At 41.7% G+C, this 10,966-nt stretch overlaps 1 non-coding gene across 1 annotated transcript; it reads left to right on the top strand.

The window, feature by feature from the left end:
* Window positions 1-5,057: 5,057 nt before the first annotated feature.
* Window positions 5,058-5,130, top strand: TRNAE-CUC (transfer RNA glutamic acid (anticodon CUC)). The gene has a single exon. It is a non-coding gene; the product is annotated as a tRNA-Glu (tRNA).
* Window positions 5,131-10,966: the final 5,836 nt, after the last annotated feature.

Genomic DNA, 10,966 nt, shown 5'->3' with positions numbered 1-10,966 from the left:
GTCAAGGCAACACACAGTGTTGGGAAGACAGTAGACAGCCCAATGGACAGTCTGACGACAGCTCTGGTCTACTGGGAGTTGTTGAGCAAGCAGCTTGGGAAGGACAGAAAATGCTAGCCTGAGACCAGGATGCCTGGATTAGTGATCTGAGAAGAGCAAGTTCGTGGTGTAGTACGATCCAAGGAGTGACCTTGCAGTGGCTACATGAAGTTAAGGAAGATCACTGGAGACAAAACAAGATCACAAAGCCTAAAAAGACAAGTGGGTTGGACGGGTGGACATTAAGATCATCCAGAGTCATAGTGGAGAGGAAAACTAAGTCAGGTGGCAGTGTGTTCAGTGAATGAAGGGAAGGGAGCAGGGGGCAGCAACAAGGAGGGGTGTGAGCCTCAAAGGGATCAGGCAGTGGAGACCGCTGACGCAGGCAAGCCTGCAAGAGGAGGAGCTCTGCCTCCTGGAAGGGTCCAAACATGCGTGGACGAGTAACAAACTGATTAAAAAGTGCTTTGTGTATTGCCAAAGGCTTGATGTCCTTTACCAGATGCTTAAGCACTATTTGTTGAGTTAATGAATAGACGGAAGGAAGGAATGATCTCGGTTTAAAATTTCTTGGTTTTGCTAGCTTGCTGCAGCATCCCCTTTCAACTGACATAGGGCCCAGTGTTCCAGCCTTTAAATACATTTTTGAATTTTTGTTTTTAATGTTTTAAGAGTCACATTTTCTTTTTTAAAGAAACCAAAGCATTCTGCGCCAGTTAAAATCGGTCACCTCTTATTCAGGTTATTCCCACCTCAAATTATTTTATTCAAAAGTTTCTCTAATTATTATTTATTCCCCCCAGAGACAACTCTATCTTAATTGGTTCACAGTTCTTCATTCCATTAAAACTTATTTATTTGTTATTCCAGCAAAGAGAAATATATTCTTGAATGGAATTTTAGACTCACTCCAATTACCAACTTCACCAAAATTTTTTTTAACTAACATGAAAATGGGTCCTTGGTAATCGAGAATTTTGCCTGCGTGCTCTCACGTGGGCTGACTGACCCCTCACCTTATTGGTATATACAGGACTCTTGGTGACTTAGTTGGTATATTCACAAGGGATCTTTTTACCACTTTTCAGGGCTCATACTGTTCTCTTGGCGAGTAGAATAAGCTGTCAATTGACTTTTCTACCAGTTTATAGCATAATCTTTGCAGAAAAATACAATTTTGGCTTACATTGATTTATGTTCATCCCAAAGAAGCATCTTTCTTTTGTTGGCAGCAAAATACTATTAAAAATATAGTTATCCTGACTTACTTTATTTTCTTATCTAATTATTATAATTGCCTACTGAGCTGTTACTTCTTTGAGGTAAACTAGGGAAGACGTTCTGCAGTTTTTATTAAGATGGATGGATCAGCTGTTGGGCTGAGGAGCCCTCCTGATGGACTGACTACGAATTTAGTTCTTTTTAGCTCTTCCTAAGTAGCCTGAACTCTGAGCCTGGGAAAAAACAACTCTTAATCTTCTCCCTCTCCCTTTCTAGTCCTTCCTCCTCAGCCAACAAACATGTTCCTGTTTCTCCAGTCCTTAAAAAAAAAGTCACTCCCTGATAGCACCAGCTTAGTCGCCCTTCTCCCTTTCATATCCAAACTCTGTGTACACTTCCTCTCCATTTACTGCCTCACTTGCTGTTCATCTCCCATCTGGTTCTCATCCCTCATTAAACAAAACAGACGCCTCTTGATTGTCAAACGAATATGTTTAGTTCTTATCTTACCGGAGGATCTCCCCTGCATTTGCCACTGTTAGTAATTCAGTCCTTGAAACTGCTTCATCTTGTGCTGGAACAGTTCAGGTGCCTTCTCTCTCTGGGGCTCTTCTTCACACACTTACCTTTTCAATTTTGGCGTGTCCTGCTTATCTCCTTATTTATCTCGGCTGATCTCAGCCACTCCTGCTCTCAGCAATCACCTGTTTATTCAAGCCTCCACGCATTTCTCTCTCTAGCCCAGACTTTTCTACCTGTGATGCATTTCCACCCAGATACCTACTCACATACGACGAGGCCAAACTTATATTCCTCCTGATTCTCTACCTCATTTGGGGGTTCAGCCAACCGCCCGAGCGAGAGTTCCCTCTCCATTACCCTGCACATGTCCTCAATTACACATTCCTATTGATTTACCTACTAAATAATGTTATAATCTGTCTTCTCTCCCACTCCCACTTTAGGCGCACAAATCTCTTCCTGAAGCAATACAAAACATATCTAACTAGATTTTACATCCTTAGCCGCCTCCCCCCGCTGCTGTGTACTGCCAAAAAAGTGTTCTAACAAAATCGAATCATTTCAGTCCCCTGCTTAAAGCATTTGGTGTTGTCTTTAGCCCACGATAATGCTCAGAATCCAACCTAACCCACAAAACCCTCCCTGATCTGGCCCCTGCCACACACGCAGCCTCATGTCTTGCCCTCTGTTTTCTGTGCCAGCATCACCTACTTGCTCTGCCTACACACACTCCTGCACGTGCACACACATCACACCATTTCCCCACTCCTCTCCTTACTTATGCTGCATTTGACTAACTCATTTTAGGTGTTAGGTGGTAACACCCCCAAGAATCATGCAACAGCTCGCTCATCTGCCATCCCCACCCCACATGCCCTTCCTCTGGCCTCCATAGGTACTGAGTGTATTTCTAAAACAGCTCTTACAATCCATGGTTCTGGGTCCTGCATGAGGAATATAGAATGGTGTTTTATTCATCTGTATCTCCTGCATTCAGTACATTTAAATGTTTGTTGAATAAATGTCATTAAGATGAACACTTTTCCACAGTGTTTTGGTACCCTTTGTAGTACCCTGAACACTTTAATAAGTGTTGAAAAACAAACAAACAAAAAAAAACAAGTAGAACGTTTTACTAAGTTGTTTTTTTAAACACGGATAACTTTTTCAAAGCATGTTCACATATTACTGTCTTTTTGGAAAACCCTTAGAGTAAATTCAAGAAGTGTTTGTTTCATCAAAATATAGGTTAGAAAACTAACATATAAAGAGGATAAATTATTTGCCTAAGATTTCCTTGTATGTACTTAAGTAGTTCATAACTTTCCTTGGACCTTAGACCTCTGAGACTGTGCTTACAGCTGTGGGCCTTCTTCAGAGAAAAACTCTTATTTGCAAATAAAACATTTTGCATATAACTTAAGGGGGTTGCTACACAGACTCCACCATGAGAACTCCTAGTTACGGGCAGACGTCGGAGATATTGCGGGTTCACTTACAGACCACCTCAAAAAAGCAAACGTCACAATAAAGCGAGTCTGGCTCGCTTTTGGCTTTCCCAGTGCCTATAAAAGTTATGTTCAGACTATACTGCAGTCAGTTAAGTGCGCAGTAGCATGTCTAAAAAGACAATGTACATACCTTAATTAAAAAATATTTTATTGCTAAATTCTAACCATCATCTGACCATGTAGGGTTGCCACAAACCTTCAATTTGTAAAAAAACAAGCACAGGAAAATAATGATGTATGCCTGTAATTGCAGAGCAGAGATTAAGGGTGCTCTCTACCAAATGCCCTTCCCTCTTTATTTGAACGTCTACTGGTGCTCTTAGAAATTTTAAGGTTTTAATCACCTTAAATTGTTTTTGTAACAAGGCAAAGTAAGTAAATGTGATTTCAATTCAACTCGCAAGGGGTTCTGCAGACTTCATTGATGCAGATTCCAAAATTGGTGGCTATTTTAAATGTCTCTTTTACAGATGGAGAAGCAGAATCTTCTCTGTAAACCAAGCAACACCAAACTTCTGACAAAAGCTTTCTCTGTATTTTTATAACTAGACGATTCTGTTTCCAGAAATGTAAACAGACTAGGTAATTCTGACTGCCTTCCACTAAAAGCCAACAAAAACTAATGGGTAACTTTTTTTTTTTTGTATTGAACTAACAAACATCAGCAAGAAATGACTAGGTCAAAATCCAAGTGAAAATGGGATGTGGAATAGAGAAGCAAGTACGGAAGGTACTTTTGTCCCGGGGCATCTACCAAACCTGAGGAGTATGAGCTTCAGTTTCCAGGGCCCGACGGGACATGCGAACAGAAATCAAAGACCCTTTATAAAGCAGGTCCTGCAAAGGGCTACTTCCGGATGATGGTGAACCAGGAGTAAACCTTTACCCCAACACCACTAGGGCCCTGCAAGAAAAGTTGCTTTAGCTCTGGGCAGACCGAGTTAAGAAAAACCTCTGACAAACTGTCACTGCAAGCTAGCCCTTGCACCTAGTTGCAACCCAAATTCACACCCTGTACATGTTACAAAAGCCTCAAGCTGTAAATTTAGATTAAACTGGACTGGGGGAATTCCCTAAATGCTGGCCAGAATGCAGATCCTCTGAAAGGATACTGTTTCATCCTAAGCCTCAAAGGACTCCCAAAATAATATTCTAAGGAAAAAGAGCAACTCAAAAAGTAATCACACAAGGAAACAGGACACCATGAATGAGAGTGACCAAAAAAATCCAAAAGTTTCAGATACGGAAATTATGAGACATAAAATATGCATAATATTTTTGTTAATGAAATAGCTTGAGGCTACTTGGAATAGGAAATCTTTTTAATAACAGATTTGAAAAAGGGATTAATGGAACTTGTATAAATAAAAAATACAGAAACAGATTATCAGATTAGACAGCCATAGAGGGAACCAAAGGGAAGACAGGTTGGAAGGAATTATTCCGAACACAACACAAAACAAATGGACGAAATCAAAAAGAAGGTAAGCAACATGGGAGAGGGGAAGGGCCTAAGGTATGTCTAATCAGAGCTCTAGAAGAAGAAGAAAGAAAATGGGGTAGAAGCTATATTTCAAGATCTGAGGGTTCAGGATTTACCTGAACTGATAGAAAGCAACAAGTGAAAGATTAAAGAAGCTCAGTGAATCCCAAGCAAGATACATTTTAAAAAGCCACACCCAGACATGTTATAGTGAAAGTGCAAATCAACAATAGTACACTAAGTGTCTTAAGAGCAGCCAGAGAAAAAGAGATTGTGGGAATTCCCTGGTAGTCCAGTGGTCAGGACTCTGTGCTCTCGTTGCTGAGGGCCCAGGTTCGATCCCTGGTCAGGGAGCTAAGATGCCACAGGCTGCAGTGGAAGCCAGGAGACAATGCGATGACCTAAGAGGAAATAATTACCAACGTAGAACCCTACTCCCATGAAATATAATTTTCAAGAATGAAGATACATTTTCAGATCACCAAACTCAAAGGCTGTCCCTAGCATACCTTCACTAAAGAAAATTCTAAGAGATGGATGAAGAGCAATAGAAGTAGTAAATATATATGGGGCGACTAAACAAAATTGACTGTATGAAACAACGATGGTGTCTTATGGATTTAAATTAAATATTTAAAATCTATAGGCATAGCATAACTCAGGAGCAAGGTAAATGGAATTCAGTGTTCTACGGCACTTGAATCGTCAGAAGGTGGTTAAACTTATTGATCAATTTTAGACTTTGGTTAAGTATGTATATTGAATTAGTAGGAATAGGAACAAAGTATGTTACTTTCAAATTAACAGGAAAAGATCAAAATTTTTCAAAAGGTGGCCAAAAGTGAGAGAAAAGATAACAAAAACAAGGGGGACAAAAACAGCAAAAGAATAATAATAGGATGCATGCTACATACATTCAATATATATAACATATGTCAATAGTACATAAACATATCCTACACAAACACACAATCAGTTGAAAGAATGTTTTTTTTAATCCAACTATTTGCTGCTTACAAGAGACATGTCTAAAGTATAAGATGCCAAAAGGATGAAAATTTTTTTTTAATTAAACAGTTTACTGAAAATAATTGCTGCTATTTACCTTTAAATCAGAGGACTTGTTTGCTTGGGATTTCTGAACAAGGCGGGCTGAAACTACACATTACATCACTGGGCTCCCAAGCCGTGCCAACCAAGTGTGGCACAAGGAAGAGAGCCTCCCTGCTCTGGCTCAGAGCTGTATTTACCAAGCTTTGGGGATAATATGTACCTCTGGCAAAGAGCTGTCTCCCCTCAGATTATGCTGATGCCCAGGAAGCCACATTTAGGGATGTCAGTGGACGCTTTACTGCAGGAAAAGATGTATCTGAGAAATAGTGCCTCCTGTTTATTTTTGTCCTGAACCCTTTAGCTTCCCATGTTTGTATTTTTCAACTCTACTGTCTGTATCTTTGAGCAGTGTTTACATGCATTCCCCTTTGCATCAGTAGGTGGAGTAGGAGAGGGTAGGGTAAGAATTACCTGTGGGGCTTTTCTGAAACATACACTTACTCCTGAACATCTGATACGTTCCTGGATATGACAGTTACAAGTGTCTGTGTAGTTTGTTTCTTGTTTTGTTTTTGTTTGTTTCTAATTTTTTTTTATTGGAGTATAATTGCTTTACAATGTTGTGTTCGTTTCTGCTGTACATGAAGTGAATCAGCTATAAGTACACCTATATCCCCTCCCTTTTGGACCTCCCTCCCACCCCACCCCCATCGCATCCATCTAGGTCGCCACAGAGCACCAAACTGAGCTCCCTGTGCTGTACAGCAGGTCTGTGTAGTTTGGATAAACCACCAGAGAATTCATAAACACCCATCATCTCTGGTTGAGACTCACTGCTCTATATAAACCACTACCCAAATATTGATGCAGAACTATAAGCACTTTACAAACCTTATTACCTCCATCCTAAAACTTCACCAGCAGTGTCCTTTCTGCTTAGAGAACAGGGCATTGTGAAAGATGGCCAAGAATGGTTCTGTGAGGTTTATACAACTTGACACCACCCTAGCCTGCCTGAGGAAACAAAGGTCACAGCATTTTTCCTACAGGGAGGAAAGAGGACAATGACTTCAAACCACCTCCATCTAGTAACAGCAAAACGTGTCCTTTCGCAAGTGAAACAAAAGCAAAAATAAACAAATGGGTCCTAATCAAACTTAGAAGCCTTTGCACAGCAATGGAGACCGTAAACGAAACAAGACAACCTACAGAATGGGAGAAAATATTTGCAAATGATGCGACTGAAAAGGGCTTAATTTCCAAAATATACAAACAGCTCATACAGCTCAATAGCAGAAAACAAACAAACCAATTAAAAAATGGGCAGAAGACCGTAATTGACATTTCTCCAAAGAAGACATACAGGTGGCCAGTAGGCACATGAAAAGATGCTCAACATTACTAATTATCACAGGAATGCAAATCAACCCACAATGAGGTATCACCTCACATCAGTCAGAATGGTCTACAAATCATCTGTCAATACAATGGTCATCAGAAAGTCTACACATAATAAGTGCTGGAGAGGGTGTAGAGAAAAGGGAACCCTCCTACAATGTTGGTGGGAATGTAAATTGGTGCAGCCACTGTGGAGAACAGTATGGAGGTTCCTTAAAAAACTAAAACTACAGCTACCATATGATCCAAAAATCCCACTCCTGGGCATATATTCACAGAAAACTCTAATTTGAAATGATACATGCACCCCAATGTTCATAACAGTACTATTTAAAATAGCCAAGACATGGAAGCAACCTAAATGTCTGTCAACAGATGAATGGACAAAAGTGTTATGCACACACACCCATATACACACACAGACACAATGGACTATTACTCAGCCAGAAAAAAACACTGAAAATGCCATTGGCAGCAACATGGATGGACCTAGAGATGATCATACTAAATGAAGTAAGTCAGAGAAAGACAAATATATGATATCACTTATATGTGGAATCTAAAACATGATACAAATGAACTTATTTACAAAAGAGAAATAGAGACATAGAAAACAAACTTGTTACCAAAGGGGAAAGGGGGTGGGGGAGGGATGAATTAGGAGTTTGGGATTAGCAGACACCAACTACTATATATAAAATAGGTAAACAACAAGATCCTGCCGTAGAGCACAGGGAACTATATTCAATACCTTGTAATAAACTATAATGGAAAAGAATCTGAAAAAGAGTAGATGACATATATAAAACACTTTGCTGTACACCTGAAACTAACACAACATTGTAAATCAACTATGCTTCATTTTTTTAAAATGTTCTTTCCTCTCCTCTTCACATATGATAACCTGGAAAAAATTAACCTCTAAAGAGGTTTCTAACAATAATTTCCATGTACAAAAGAGATCTAGGTCTATGCTATCTATGTTCTCCACAAGGGGCAAGTATTGCTGTTGTTACCAAGAAATGACAAAAAGCATTTCTGATAAACAGAATTACAAGTGCTGGCCTCGTCAGCCAGGACAGCGAGGTGCCCAGGACTCCTCTGGAAATGAGTTTTTCCAGCCGCTGGAGGTAGGTGAGGAGAGCTTTCTGCCACTGGGAGTCACTAGCCCATTGAAAAAAACAGGATCCCAAAGCTCACAAGCAACTTCATTTAGCATTGTGTACGTATGTGTACGTGTGTGTGTGCACGTGTGTGTGTATGTATATGCACAGAGAGGGAGAAATACCTCATTCCCTGTCAGCTAGTTTTGAAACTAGGAAGAGAGAACAAAGTAATATATGTGCCACAAACAGTTAAAAAGCTATTTCAGTGCCATGTTATATCCAGGGACACATTAACTCTTAATAGGCAAAAAATATAGCTCATTGGAATAAATAAATAACTACTTTGGCAGGCCCTTATCTGTTTCCCCACTAGATGCTATGCTCTGTGCTGGCAGGCACAATGCCTGACCTTTTAGCCGCGCATGCCTGTCTCAGGCCTAAGTTGGGGCCTGACTCCCGGAAGACATTCACCAGGTACCTGCTGAGCGAATGGCGCTTCATAATCCTACAGCACTCACTTATTCCTCCCTCCATCCCTCACGGTCCAGCCACATCTCACCCCTCCACCTGCCTCTCCTACTCCGTGCCCCCAGGTCCTCGTTACCTGAAGCCAAATACTCATGCTTTTTAAGGCAAAAACGTCAGTGGGAATGGGTCAACCATTCAAGGAGCCCTCATTCATCTGCATCTTGTGGGGAATTCCAGACTAGAATTTCCAGCTGCTTTATGCAAAAAATGGTCAAATGAGATCGTTCCCCAACAGACCCCCAGATTACTACAAATGGTACAAAGATCTCCGCAGGAATTCACTGGTCAGAAGGACTGAACTCCCAGGGTAGTCAGAACTCCCTAAATAAAATCTCTGATCCTCCACACCATAATTTTTGCCTGTTTGGTGGTTTTTTTCTTTTTGACAACAACCTTCAGTAAGAAACACATTTCATACTGCAACTCCGTCACGCACGTATACGTATGTTACTGAAACCCTTACTTGGTGCAGTGCCCTCTGATACAGCCAAATCTGCTGTTTGGTTATATCCTACTCTACTGGGTTTCTTTAATGCTGGTTCTAGCCCACAGAATTGGGATCTTGAACCACTAATGGTCATGACCTGCAGTTGAAAACCACTGGCCTAAATGGACCCAGTACAGCATCACCCACCCCGGTCTTATATGCACAAGATCATAGCTCTCCAGGAAGCCCCACATCATGTGGGCTCCTAAGCCAAACTTAGGGGCCCCAACTATAACCAGATGAGCTTCAGGAATGTGGTGAGTAAACAAACTTTCTCACTGTGCCATTTCCTAGGTGAAGAAAGAAATGAAAACTTACGCTCACTAACTCTATGTTATGCTAGGTACTCTATGTTATGCTAGGTACTTTGCGTGAATGGCCTTCCTTAACCCCCTCAGCAGCTCTCTGTGGTAGTCATCATCCCCACTTTGGAGGTGAAACAACTGACGAAAACAAAGAGAAAGTAACCAGCTAGTAAGGAACAGAGTGAGACTTCCAGCCAGGGCTGTGCGACTCCACAAGCCACCATGCTCACCTTCCTGACTGCACTACATCAGCCACGACGAAGAGTCCTTCCTTCTTTCCCTCACCCCTGTGCCTGTCCACGTGCAGCATCTCACTCCAGATCTGGCCTGCTATCATTCCTCCAGGAAGGCCCCTCCAAGAGCCACTCTCCGCCAAACTCTAGACGTACAACTGCCACTTTATTTTTCCACGAGGTTCTGCAGTGCTTGGTCAAGTGTGTGCAGTATGGGTGTGTGTGAATGCGTGCGTGTCTACTGCTCTTCTGCTGCCAGAATCACACACCGGCTTTCCATCAAGCAGCGCCTGCAGGTCTCAGGGCTGTACGTCAGTCTCTATTACTTTTCTTCGGGTGCCTCATATGACCCAGCTACTTGAGGATGACTAGCTAGGGCATTTCCATCTGTTTTTAGTTCCTTCTGACTCTGACCTAGGCTGTTCACTGAGGAGCCGGTCGGAGCTGGGAAGGGCTGTATCAACCTCATCAAAACAACTTCTCAGGCAGCTGACTGCCTGCAGATTTGGGACAAGGGGTGAAAAATAAGAAATCATGTGCAGAGCTTTCCAAGTGGGGAAAGAAAGAGCAGGCAATCCAGAAGGTCCACCAACAATCCAGACAGCTACCTCAGCCAGCTCGGGCTGTGGGTGAAAAGAGGGCAAAGAACATAAAGAGGGAGGTGAGGGCACCCTAACAAATCTGCAACCAACCAACCCGTAAGAGCAAAACCATGAACAGAGCTAGAGGTGGGCTCTCCACCCTGACCTCTTCCTTAAGCTCTCAAAGGTTTTCCAGTGTACGTGGTACCGTGGGAAACTGGGAGCAACCTGTGTAGACTGCGCACTTGGAGATCCTGCACTCACACCCCGGTAAAGGGGGCTGAGCCTATTAGACACAGGACAGATCCCTTTGATCGGAATATGTCCTTCCTCAGACTGGAATACTCAAAGCAATCTAACTGCCCAGGTGCCAATTCAGCACATATCCTGATCCAATCTCATTTTTGAAAACTTTTCTAAATTGACTGGTTTAAGAATATGCAGAGAGAGTACAGATATACAGAGATATATGGAATATATAGAATATTCAAAGAGATTA

Source organism: Orcinus orca, chromosome 9 (genome assembly GCF_937001465.1).
Source record: "Orcinus orca chromosome 9, mOrcOrc1.1, whole genome shotgun sequence".
NCBI lineage: Eukaryota > Metazoa > Chordata > Mammalia > Artiodactyla > Delphinidae > Orcinus > Orcinus orca.
This window is presented reverse-complemented; position numbering and strand designations above follow the sequence as displayed.